This window comes from Thermobia domestica, chromosome 11 (assembly GCF_964235325.1).
Source record: "Thermobia domestica chromosome 11, izTheDome1.hap1.1, whole genome shotgun sequence".
NCBI lineage: Eukaryota > Metazoa > Arthropoda > Insecta > Zygentoma > Lepismatidae > Thermobia > Thermobia domestica.
The window spans coordinates 26,238,294-26,251,523 of NC_137464.1; the positions used below are offsets into that span (position 1 = coordinate 26,238,294).

The 13,230-nt window shown below is 32.2% G+C and overlaps 1 long non-coding RNA gene across 1 annotated transcript; it reads left to right on the plus strand.

The window, feature by feature from the left end:
• Positions 1-4,858: 4,858 nt before the first annotated feature.
• Positions 4,859-10,638, plus strand: LOC145663537 (uncharacterized). The gene is made up of 3 exons (XR_014127174.1): positions 4,859-4,971; positions 7,622-7,669; positions 10,360-10,638. It is a non-coding gene; the product is annotated as an uncharacterized LOC145663537 (long non-coding RNA).
• The last annotated feature ends 2,592 nt before the right edge of the window (positions 10,639-13,230 follow it).

The following is a 13,230-nucleotide window of genomic DNA, read 5'->3' on the forward strand; positions in this document are numbered from 1 at the left end:
CGGTACAGGAATATTTTATAAAGATGATGGCCATACTGTTACCTATGATGAATATCCACATGGATACACTCTTTATGCATTTATTCTATCCCCTACTGCTACATTGGATGATACTACTTGGGATGTTGTACGCGATGCTCCCGTTAATTTAAAAGTATCATTCAAAGAGTCATTAACACAACCCATCACTTGTATTGTGTACGCACAATTTGACTCACTCATACAAATAGATAAAGATAGGAATGTATATAGTGATAATTCATTTTAAATTTAAATCAGTTGAGTAGCATGAGGGTTGTTGTTCACTTCTCCGCTTATCGTGGGGAGGACGACGATGAACTTATTGTTAAAGAGTTAGCAATAGCTAATCCAGATATACCATTCATACAAAGCTGGATATTTAAACCTCCGTGCGTTAATACAGAACTGTGTGAAACAATAATAGAAGCAAACAAATACTTGTGTGATAATTTTTATGGAATCCAATGGCATGAAGGAGATGTCGAATACTCACACCTTAAAGAAATTCTTCGCAAATATTGTACAAATATTTCATCTGTTTACACTTTCGGCAAAGCTCGTCAGGACTTTCTGCAGGAAATTCTTCAACGTGATATTATCAATCTCGAGGATTTGGACTGTCCACGGTACACATCTCTAGGATTTCATGTGTCAAAGTGTGCACATTATAATCATCGCTTTGGACATTACAAGTGCAGTGTGCATGAAGCTTTATTATACAGTGAATATGTAAAAGTGTATGACTATGTTTTGTTTGTGAACAATACCAGTGATAAATATGTTCCTACTCCGTTAAAGAAATAAACAAAAATCATGTATACAGACGAAATTTTAAAAGTGCTTCTCAGTGATAAACAAACTGGATCGTATGTGAACGGAATTTATTCCATTGATACAATTCCACAAACAGTGCAAACTCCTGTTGGACTAATCATTAATCTTGATACATCAGATTCCACAGGAAGTCATTGGGTTGGACTATACATAAACAAAAATCATGAAGGATTTTATTTCGATAGTTTACGAATGCCTGTGCCAAAAGAAATTCATTCATTCTTATGTAAAAATAGTAAAGTTTATTATGTAAATAGTCAACCATACCAACACGAAGAATCTGTGCTGTGTGGATATTTCGTATTATTTTTCATGTATCATATAGTACGCAATAATTCATTTGAAAAAACTTTAAGTTTATTTCATAAGACAAAATTAAAAAAGAATGATAAAATTGTATATAACCACGTAAATAAATTTTTAAAAAGAAAACAAAATATTTATCTGAAATAATAATTTTATTGTTTGTATATATTATGTACATAAATATATAAATCAAAAAAAAAAGATTTTTTCTAAAAATAAAAGTTTCAAATTTTACTTCTTGTGTTTCATTTCACAAACATAAAATATTAAAAAGTAAAGTTACATCATTGAAAACATGTTAGTTAATGCTGTTGATCGTTGAAACTTCCACCAAAAATTAAGTTGTTGGGCATTTCGATATGCACAACCTGATTTTTTCTCAAGTTGTATATTTTGTTCATGAAAAGAACAATATTCATTCATAACATTTGCACATAATTCATTTAATGGTGGGCATTGTTTTGATTCAAGATCAATAACATTATCTAACAAAAATAATTTCTTAATCCAAATGGATTTCTCTGCACCTTTACAATAAAAGGTAGCATCTTGCACACATAATTGATATACAAGGTTACGTATATGTGATACAGTATATCCGTTTTTATTATTCCAAGATAGTCCATGTAAGTTTGATGTTAACCAATCAACTTGTTTCTGACATCCTAAAGATAATTGATTGTATTCAATCGGAGATTTTACTAAACAATGGAAATTTACTGTATCATCACATGCAATTAAACAAAATTCACGAATAATAAATTCATTATTTGAAATCTTAAAACCTTGTATGTCGATAATGTATTCATTAACACATGGTGAAATTTCATGTTTACGATTCAACAAAAACGGAATTATTTGTCCTACAAATTCCATGTTGTTTAAACATTCTCGCGTTTTTCGTATAAAGTTTATACTTGAGATTTCACTATGATGTTCTTCAAACACTTCAAACAAATCAATAAGAGTTATTTCATTGGATAAATGCTGTACAGCAAAAGTTCCAGTATCATGAAGAAGCAAACACCGGTGTTGAAGATTCAACGTGCATTGTTCACAGGAAATGATATTTAAACGTAAGTATACATTTATAGTTTTTAAAATACACAGTTCACTAATATTATTGTCACTACAAGATACACAAATATAATCACCACCACCACTGATATGAGAATACATGTTTTTAAACACTGTCACTTCAGTTTGCATACACACACGCACAATCACTTTGCAAAGCCTTTCTTTTTGTCTTTGCTTTCAAAAATTTTAACTAATTCACTCAAAAAATTAGGGTCCTTTTCTTCAATTAAGTCAAAAAAGGCTTCATAAAAGAGTTCTTGTGTAAATATACCAATAATATGCGTTCTCGCATATATATAAAATAAGTCCTCTACTTCAACATCCAGCAAAGATTTCAAGGCACGATCTTCTAGTTCCTCTGGACTCAAAAACAAACAGTCATGCCCCATTTGATTAGCCAATGCTTCTGCGCATCCACCACAAATTAATATTCTATCAGTGTCCCAATTAAGAATTGCATCTATTACACAATCACGATCCACTTTCTGACTGGAACATAAACAGTTTAAACTCCAAAATCTGGAACTGGATCGGCTTAACAGCGATGGTGATGCAGGTGGCGTTGGCGACACCGTTGGAGATGGTGTCTCTGGTTCCTCCAATTCGCCTTCTTCATCCGAAGATGATGAATAAATTTCATCATCCGAAGATGATATATAGACTACTTCAATAGAGTCCGGAGAATCCGGCCTGTTGTCGGTCTTTAACTTCTTAGTTCCCGCAGGAGGCGATGATAATGTCTCCTCGTCGTCGAGTTCGCTAAAAACTAACTTGCAAACGGGAGCCATAGCGTAATACATAAAACACTCTCCTGAAACTCTGTATTTAAGCGTTTACGTCACAACAAAATGGCGTCCTAACAACAACAAGTTCATACAAGTCTCCCTATCACGTGATCATTAAACATCTTGGAATTTTTTTTCCCATGCGTACGTGACTAATCAAGGTCGAACTACTTCTCTGTCACAATAAAAACTTTTAACGCACACCTGTGTTCTACCTCTCCCCCAAAACAAACATAAGCTTTTCTTAGAAATTCCAAAACAAACTTGTGCCTACGTGACTATTCAAGGTTAAGCGACATTCCTGTCAACAATAAAAACTTTTAACGCACACCTGTGTTCTACCTCTCCCCAAAACAAACAAAAGCTTTTCTTAGAAATTCCAAAACAAACATCTGCGTACGTGATCAATCAAGGTTAAGCGAGATTCCTGTCAACAATAAAAACTTTTAACGCACACCTGTGTTCTACCTCTCCCCCAAAACAAACATAAGCTTTTCTTAGAAATTCCAAAACAAACCTCTGCGTACGTGATCAATCAAGGTTAAGCGACATTCCTGTCAACAATAAAAACTTTTAACGCACACCTGTGTTCTACCTCTCCCCAAAACAAACAAAAGCTTTTCTTAGAAATTCCAAAACAAACTTGTGCCTACGTGACTATTCAAGGACAAGCGAGATTCCTGTCAACAATAGAAAACCTTTAACGCGCACCTGTGTTCTACCTCTCCCCAAAACAAACAATAGCTTTTCTTAGAAATTACAAAAACATCTAATTTATACAAATATTGTCAAGGATAAACAACATTCCTATCAAACAATAAACCTATTGTAAACAGTAACATTGTCTCACCCCACCCCGTCATAAAACTGGAAAGACTACTACGATGGTTACGTCTATCCCCTACTTTACATTTCATTTGTACTCTTTCTCCTATCAAAACGATCTAGTTCTATCATTTTTTTTTCTGAAAATATAGGTGGAAGTATTTTACAATTACTTATCGTCCTTCCGGGTGCAGAATAATACCCGTTTAATACTACATTAGACGTAGTGGCTTGGGTATTGGATCTTCTCCCCCCCCCCTCCAAAGCATGGAACCCCTTAATAAAAAATTCTGGGTGGGCACCTGATAAGAATCCTTGTCTTACTGACTATGCAAATGAAAATATGCTACTTTAAGACACTTCCATTTTCTGAGCATTATTTTCATAAGATCTACTGTACGATGCTACACAAGTTAATTATGTTGAAGATAAGTAGAAAATAGCATATATGTCGTCAGGAAGTCCGGGTTCGATAAGACTTTAATTCCCATATTAAATCGTATAGTGTACAGTGGAAATTATCACTGTGTTCCCCTTGAATAGCACTGGGGGGAGATTAGACCCGGAAGTGATAAAAATTATCAAGAATGATTAATTTTGTGAGTCGATAATTTTTAATTGGAGCGGAAGAAAGTTTGATACTTTGAAAAAAATCTTTTATGATAATTTTAATTAGAGCGGAAGAGGCTGTGATATGGTTTTTTTTCCCCCTTTTGTAGCGGAAACTGAATATAAGATATGAATAAAGTCACGTATAATTTGATAATTAGGGAAAAAGCAATATATGCTTTGAGTCACGTAACTTGTGTGTTCGATTAGAATATCAAAGGAAGTAATGATATGTGTATCATCTTGTTTTAATTGGAGCAGACTTCCCTCCTTTTGCGTGGGCAAAAGGGAAGTTTTGGATAATAAGCATAGAGATATTGATTTCGTTTGTATGAACGTGGGATGAAATATGTGGGCGAAGATAAATCCCTCCTCCTTTTGTGGATAAGAAGTAAAAACTGATTTATAAATAAAGTATATTGCCTTACATGATTTTAATGTTGTGTTTTTAAGTGCTAAGTTGTTTGTAGACGGTGTAATTTGATTGGAACGGTTGGATTTATTATTGAAGGTAAGGAATTTTATTTATTTATATGAATTGAATATTAAAAATATAAGATGAGATAAATGCCCTGTTATTAGAAATATAATGGTAGTACGTTGATTGTTGAGTTGCTTTTGAATTAACTGAATTATTGGCAATTATTAATTATTGGCAGCGAGGCTATATTGTTGTATATGCTTACAAGACTTTGCTTATAATGATTATATTAACAATTGGAAAGACATAAGATGGCGCCGGGAATGGAACCCGGCTTTGCTGCGGGGAATGGAACCCGGCTTTTGTACGGCAAAGACACGCACGTTAGCTAATGCCGGGAATGGAATTTGGCTTTTGAAGGTAAAGATGCGTACGCTAGCTATAATGGATGTTTATTTTGGTGCTGGGGTTTGAAGCCAAGCGCGGAAGTTAAAAGAGCTTTATTTGAAAAAAGAAACTATTTACATGTAATTTTAAACAGAATTATAAAAATAATGAACAGACTTTGCCTGATTTTTAAAATGGCTGAAGTCTTGTTAAGTATTACTAGCGTTGAATGACAGTAGGCAGGGCTAAAGATATTACTATCTGGCAGGGGGTTTGAAAATTGACCTGAAGGAGTTTTAAGCTGTTGAAAATTAACAGGAAGGCGGGGCTGAAGACATTGACAGAAGGGTTGACTTTAATGGGTGGAGTGCCGGTTAAGATAGATTGGTTATTGGTGGTTTTCCATCATTATGTTTTTCTTTTAGCAGAGTAAGAAGTAATGGCGAACATAAAGATTTTGAATGAATGAATAAATGGTGTACAAGTTTTAAATGACATTGCGTTATTTAAATATGTAGGAAAAAAAGAGACTGTTTTGGCATACAAAGTATGGTACATTTGCGAAATGAGATGTGTGAGTTTAACGGGAGATGTATGATTAAAGTAACTGAATGATGATGGGCGGAAAAGGGGAAATATTGAGAGAACTATGTAACGATTTTATTGTGTTACGTCCGACGAATATGCTGGTGAGGTAAAAGGCACTATTGGTTTTATGAAACTTGTAACGAAAAAGTATATAGAAAGTGGAAGGAACCACGAGAAAATTGCACGCATACGGTGTTTATTCACCACAAAGTTTACTTGGCGGGAACTAGGATTAAACCCGGGACCCCGAAGCACCAAAGATGAATGCTTTAACATTTTAGCTTGCAGACAATAATGAAATTTAAGTTAGTATATTGTCGTGTTGGTCCGAACTTATGAATAGTGGAATAAATCAAGAAATAGTTTACTTACCTAATGTTTATATGGGAGAACACACTTTACGTTGGGGTAACTGATACTAATGTATAGTAGAAACTGTATATGATTTGAATGAAAGAACATAGGAATTTACTTGATTTTATATGTATGCGGAATATACTTTTGTGAATGATTTTGTGTACGGAACTTGATTTGTTTTGCGTTATTGCCATTTTTGTGACTGCTATTTTTGTAAAGTATTTTGCGATGCGGTGCGATGAAAAAATGCGGGCATTGCGTATATAGTTTTGACGGTAGCGTATTATGGTGAAGCGTGCGACCAGACCTGGTGTGGAAATGGTCGCTTATAGTATGCAAAGTCGCAGATTTAAAAGAAAGATGGCCGACATTGTAAAGTTTTATGTACAGTAAATATTAATGGTAATAAATGTCATATTGTAAAAAGTATACTATATTGCGTATAGGTACACCGTGAGTAGTAATGGCAATGAGTAATAGCGACATGAAGTAATGATGTATATAGCGTATGGAAAATATATGTATAATGCGTGTTGGGTGACAATAGTATTAATTGATGACGTATATAGCGTACGGAAAATAGTTGGATGCAATGGGTGACAACAGCATGAACGGATGGCGTATATAGCGTATGAAAATGCAAATTTAGCATTTAGTAAATATGATGGTTGAGAATGATATTAAGGGATGACGTATATAATTATACTTATGGATATGTAACTTAGTTGTATAGCGGGTGAGAGTAACATGGTATGAAAGATACAGCATTAGCACAGCGGCGGTATGATAGCGACTGCTATCGTGTACATAGTATACATTAGATTTTAGGGATGCGGAAAATAGACGCAAAGCGCGTACTAAATGGAATAGCTTTTACATTATTGATGTTAGCGACTGCTATCGTGTATATAGTATACATTAGATTTTATGGATGCGGAAAATAGACGCAAAGCGCGTACTAAATGGAATAGCTTTTACATTATTGATGTTAGCAACTGCTATCGTGTATATAGTATACATTAGATGTTATGAATGCAGAAAATAGATGCAGAGCGCGTAGTATATGCAGTAGGTGACACATTAGATGTTATGAATGCAGAAAATAGGTGCAGAGTGCGTTTTGTGGGCATGCTATTTGTGAATGTGTTGAAGAAAGAATTTTATTTAGCTTTTTTTTTTTTGAGCGAGCAAGCGGGAATTAAACTGAGGGACCAAGTATGAAATGATGGACAGCAGAAATTTTATTTTATGATAGTTGGGGATTGAACCAGGGATTGTATGCAGTTGAAATAATCACTGAGCTATTATAGAATGTTAGGGGTTGTTTTGATATTTGCTAATAGTAGTAGTAAAAAATGATTTTTGTTGTAGTAGTATTTATTAATTTTATGTTATTTTTTCTTTTTAGGAAGAGTATTTTTTGCTTAGTGGAACAGAACTGGAAATTTGTAAAAACGTAAGTACATATATATTGTTAACTTAGGGGTAAAGTTTTGTATTGTGAATGGGAAGAAAAAAAGCAGAGGGGAGTGACAAATGGTTTGGCTTTTGACCTGCATTGTACAAGTATTAATTTATAATAGAAAGGAGGGAGCTGGTAGCAAACTTGTTTGCTATTGTGTTAATTAATTTAGAAACTTAAAGGTATGGAAAACAGCATTGAAACCCGCCCATTGGGAGAACTTATATTTGCATAGAATTAAGAAAGGGATGCTAATTGTTATTTTTCGTAACTTAGATAAAGTAAATATTTTTGTGAAATATGAACAATGTAATAGTACATTAATTAAATATTATAGGAATAGAATAATAAGCGCTATTATTTTATTGGAGAAACGTATTGATTGGAAAAGAAACACAAAACTCTATTGTGTAAAATTAGATTGAATAGAATTGCATTTAATATAGCGCTGTTACTTTGAGTATCCTATTAAAATTGTTTGGAACTTACTTATGTTAATGTAATGTAGCGAGTTGATTTATGAGGGGGAACATATAAATTATATTTATTATTGAGTATATGATATATTGACTTGTATGGGGAGTAACACTAGTGTAATATTCTAATAGTAATTGTATATTTTAAACTCATTATGGATTTAGTAGTTAATAAAAATATTATCTGTTCATTTAAAACCTAGGCAATATGTAGGAGGAAGGTAATATTGAATTAATAATTATTATTATTTTTGCTAACCTTTTGTATATACATTAGCAGTTTAATGCTTTTCTTTTAAAAAGGACCTTTGGAAATAACAGAAAAGGGAAATATACCTTACCTAATTTGTTTTGACTAATTATAAGTAAGCCTTACACTAAGTTTGATATTGTGTGGACATGAGAATAGCGCTGCGTTGTGGGAGGGAAGGGGAATGGATTGTTTTTTTACAAATTAATTTTGAGGGTAGGCTAAAGCAAATAGTTTTTAAATTGGCCTTTGAATAAAGTGGAAGGAAACCCACGCACACACTGTTTGTTTACCTATTAAGAATTGAACTAGGGACTTATGCATTAGAGCAAAAGAAATAGTAATTTTACGTAGAAATAATGTATTATTGTGAATTATTATTATTACTGTATAGTACTTAATTAGTATAGAACTTATGATTTATATTTGATCGCGCTTTAGATAGGACTACCTTGGCATTTACGTAATGTGAAGGAAGAAAAGTTTACGTAGGGAAATGAACTTAAAATTCCTAGCATCAATTTTTAGGAAAATCCCTTGTATGAGAAATAGATGCACTAACTTTGAAGTGTTGTCTTTTGAATGAAGATGTTTAAATAAATAAATATGTGGTAGTTGAGAGAGAGACTGGATGCCATTTTTATAATAATAAAAGTGGAGAAACGTAAGAGAAAACTGCTAAATTGGAAAATATAATTTAGTTTAGTAATGCAAGACGGTAAATGGAATGATAGTAGGCAAAGGGAAAAGTCATATAAATTAGTATGTAGAGTTTTTCAATTATAGATACTAAGTTAGGTTAAAATGAACGAAGAGCGGGACTTGGAATATTTTGGCTTTTACTTAGTGTTGATGATGAAAACCTCATTTAGGGCGGGTGGTTTGGAAAAAAGCTTTTAAATGTTTTAAGCGCACTGGGAGTTGAATGAAAGACCGCATACACTACTAAAGGGAATAGCGCTACACGAAGTTGAACATAAAGGAAGGAAGGTGTTGCCGGGTAAAATACTTTAATTGTAATAATAATAATAATAATAATAATAATAATAATAATAATAATAATAATAATAATAATAATAATAATAATAATATTTTTGAAATTGCCCTAATTTTTATAAAGAAGAAAATCCATAAGTTTGCTTACGGCATAAAAATTGTCAGTATTAGGGTGGGTTGCCAATTATGTGTTACGTTCATTTATCATTTGGAAATATGACTAAATTTACAGAGAAGGTAGCAACATATAAAAATAAACGAAGAATGCTAGAAAACAGTAATATTTTTACGTAATGCGCTTATGGCGCTTTTGAGTGACCTCGATGAGTTGCGTATGGTTAATAAAAAGCAGTTAGTGAACAAAAGCTTTATTGCGTGGACCTAAAGGAAAACAATAAGATTATATATGTAAGGGACAAGTTGATAGAAAGGTATAGACGGTAGATGGTTGCAGTAATCAGTATTGTATGCAACATAGCATGGACCGTGAAACGAAGTATGAAGGGGTGGATGTAAAATTGAAATGACCACCGGGAATTGAACCATGGTGTTAGAAAATATTACATACACTTGTAGTATTTAGTGGAACGGTATTTTGCTTAAAACTATTGCTTATTTATTAGAGGAATACCATTAGTAACAATAAGACAAAAAAAGGAGAAGATAACTTTGATTTTTTCATGCTAATATAGTTGTAGCATTTTGTTTAACACCAAAGCTATATGAGTCAAAATTAATGTAGTATTTCAAGAACTAAACTGGAGTTTTCAAATGTATAATTGGATCACATAGAGTTGCAATATTTACGGACATGGTACGGTATTTGCTTGAAAGACGATAAATTATCAGCTAATAAACCTTAAGATATTAGGTAAAATAATTACATATTTTGTAGTATGTATTAAACGATACTTTATTTTGACTTGAAAAAAACTTATATTGGATTTTTTTTTCTGTTTCAGAAGCATGGAAGAGGGCAAAACGATTCCAATTATTGATTTAGTATCAGATAGTGAAGATGAAAGTACAAAGGAAACGAAGAAGGAAAAGAAGCAGAAGAAACAACAAGATTATGTTAAATTAACGAAGAAAGACACTAAAGAAATGTTTCGCATTTTTGAAAAGTATGTGAATAAAGAAAAAAATACAATAGAATTTGGCGCTGTATTAAAATATATAGCATTAGAACGACGGATGAAAAAACTGTAAAAAGAAAGATCGTTAAAAAAGGATATGTATATAGACAAATAATAATAATAAAAAGAAAAAAAGAAAGAAATTAGAATATGACTAGTTATAATTTAGTGTTTTATTTCATAATCATTCCTTATCCCTTCGATTAGTATTGGATATTTGTTGCTGACCGTAGATTTTTTGTTGTGTTTGACAATGGTTTTTAATTTTTTAACTTTAAAGGTGTTTGTGATTTTCAAAACACATTTGAAGGGTAACCTATAGAGATAATTTTCCCTCTTTGTGAATGCTTGCTCGTTGTTTTTTTTTTAAAAAGACAACTATAAGGCTGTGGTAATAGATTTTGTAGCACCTAGGGTATTGTATTCAAATGGTTTAGGAAAATGAAAAGTAAAATAATGAACTAAATTTGGGCGTTCTAGGAAACATCTGGTTTAACTTGAATATTTTTTTTTTAGGTGACTACATACTTTTACATGATTTACTCTAAGAATTGTGGGTTTGAAACGAATTTGACATTGGTTTTACATTAAAAGTATCCTAATCTTATTATTACTTTTTCAAATATAACTTATAAGAATTGTGTTGATAGGTTTTTACTAAAATAATATCTTGGCAAAATTTCTAACATAGTTTTACTGTAATTTTGACAGGATTTCAGTGTAATTTTTGACAGGATATCAGTGTAATGTTTGACAGGATATCAGTGTAATTTTTGACAGGATTTCAGTTTAATTTTTGACAGGATATCAGTATAATTTTTGACAAGGTTTCAGTGTAACTTTTGACAGGGTTTCACTGTAATTTTAAAGATTCATGCAAATGAATGATAAAGAAGAAATTAAAGCAAATGAATGATGATCATGTGATTGAGGAATCAGTGAAACTTTGTTACTTTAAATTATTTTGTTCTTTATAAAAGAACTGTTGAATCATGAATAAATTTTGGTGTAAAGAAGAATGAGGATTTTCTGAAACAAACTAGAATTTTTTATTGACAAAATTTAAGAAATTTTGATCCGTGTAGAACAATAACTTGAGAAGCTTTCACAGGTTGCGCAAATGTATATTACAGATAAATATAGTTTGGATGAGATGAGTATTACTAGTTAGGATTTAGATTATGTCTATTTAAACTGTTACGTTTGAGGGATGACGTTGTTAATGAGTCCGGGGGAAATGGAAGGGACGTACACATTATGTATTGTCTCGACATTTGGCTGAGCACGGAAAACTGTATTTAAGTTAGATAGCGTGAAAAAGCTGTTTTAATTTTTTATAACCACCGGGAATGGAAACCGCTTGCAGCATAGCGACAGCGTTAGCGAGTACATTACGCGGGACTACTGTAGTACTAGTTAAACATATATATTTGGATCAAAATGGAAAATGGCGGAATTATGTAATTAATATTATTAGGGTCGTCTGGACATGTTATGTAGCGGTAGGATGGAAATAATTTTCAAATTTTTAACCAGTAAAAAGAGAAAACAGGCGGAAATGAGAGAACAATATTAAGATGGATGTCGTAGTACAAAGTACATGCAATTGGCTAAGGATAGATGTGAATAGAGAGCTTTTTGTCAATCTTAGGTTTTATAAACAAATAAGGTTACTTAGTTAGTTTAATTAGGTTAGGAATTCACTATTTAAGACAAATTATTGGTAATGAAAAATAAGTAAAGAGGAAAATCAACGGACATATTAATTATTGCTAAAATTATCTATAAAATTGAAATCACATTGAAGGGAACCACTAAGTAATTGCCACGGAAATTAAATGAGGGATCCCCAAATAGCAGAAATATCCACTTTATTAATTATTTAGTGCTCCCCTGCATTAATGAAATAATAATTTAAAGATATGTGATTGGCAGATTAAAGTCTTAATAGTATTTTAAATCGTTACACGGTTAACTAAGAAAGCAGAGAATTTTGGTTATTATCCCATAGAAAATATCTTGTTAAGAAATTTCAGGCTTAAAATTATGCGTGTTTTCCCTAAAATCTGTTCGCTTACTTTGAGGCAAAAAAAAAACAGGGAACTATATAACATATATGGTTGAGTAATCAATTTTAGGGTCTAGGAGGCTCACATGAGCAGGTTATGTAGGTAGAATGGAATGATTTTAAGTGAAAACAACCATTAGGAAGACCTAGGCGCAAACGGTTGAATTTCCCAGAGATTGGAATACAAGTGTTACCTAAAATCCAGAGCGAGTAAAAACATGTTCCATCCATTCATTCATATGGTATTTTACATCTAGAAAATTACTGTTGGAATAATATGTGATACATTCAGTCAGAGAATGTGATCATTTATTAACTTTAGTAAGCCATAAAGTATATTTCGAGGGACAATTTATTTTAGAATACCTATGTAGACATTGAATCTTTAAGTAAAAATCCTATTGTTTTTTTTTCCTTAGCTGAAAATGGAAACTAAAATCATATATGAAGGTATCATAATAAATTAAGGCACTAGCACCTGTTCCTAAAAAATGTCTAATTGAACGTTAGATTCTATTTTGCGCCAAATGTGGGAAGATCAATCACTTTTATGATGCTATAAAAAATCCAACTTTTAAGAGATTCCATTATGTTAGCCCCATATGAGGAAGCAATATTAAGAATACGAA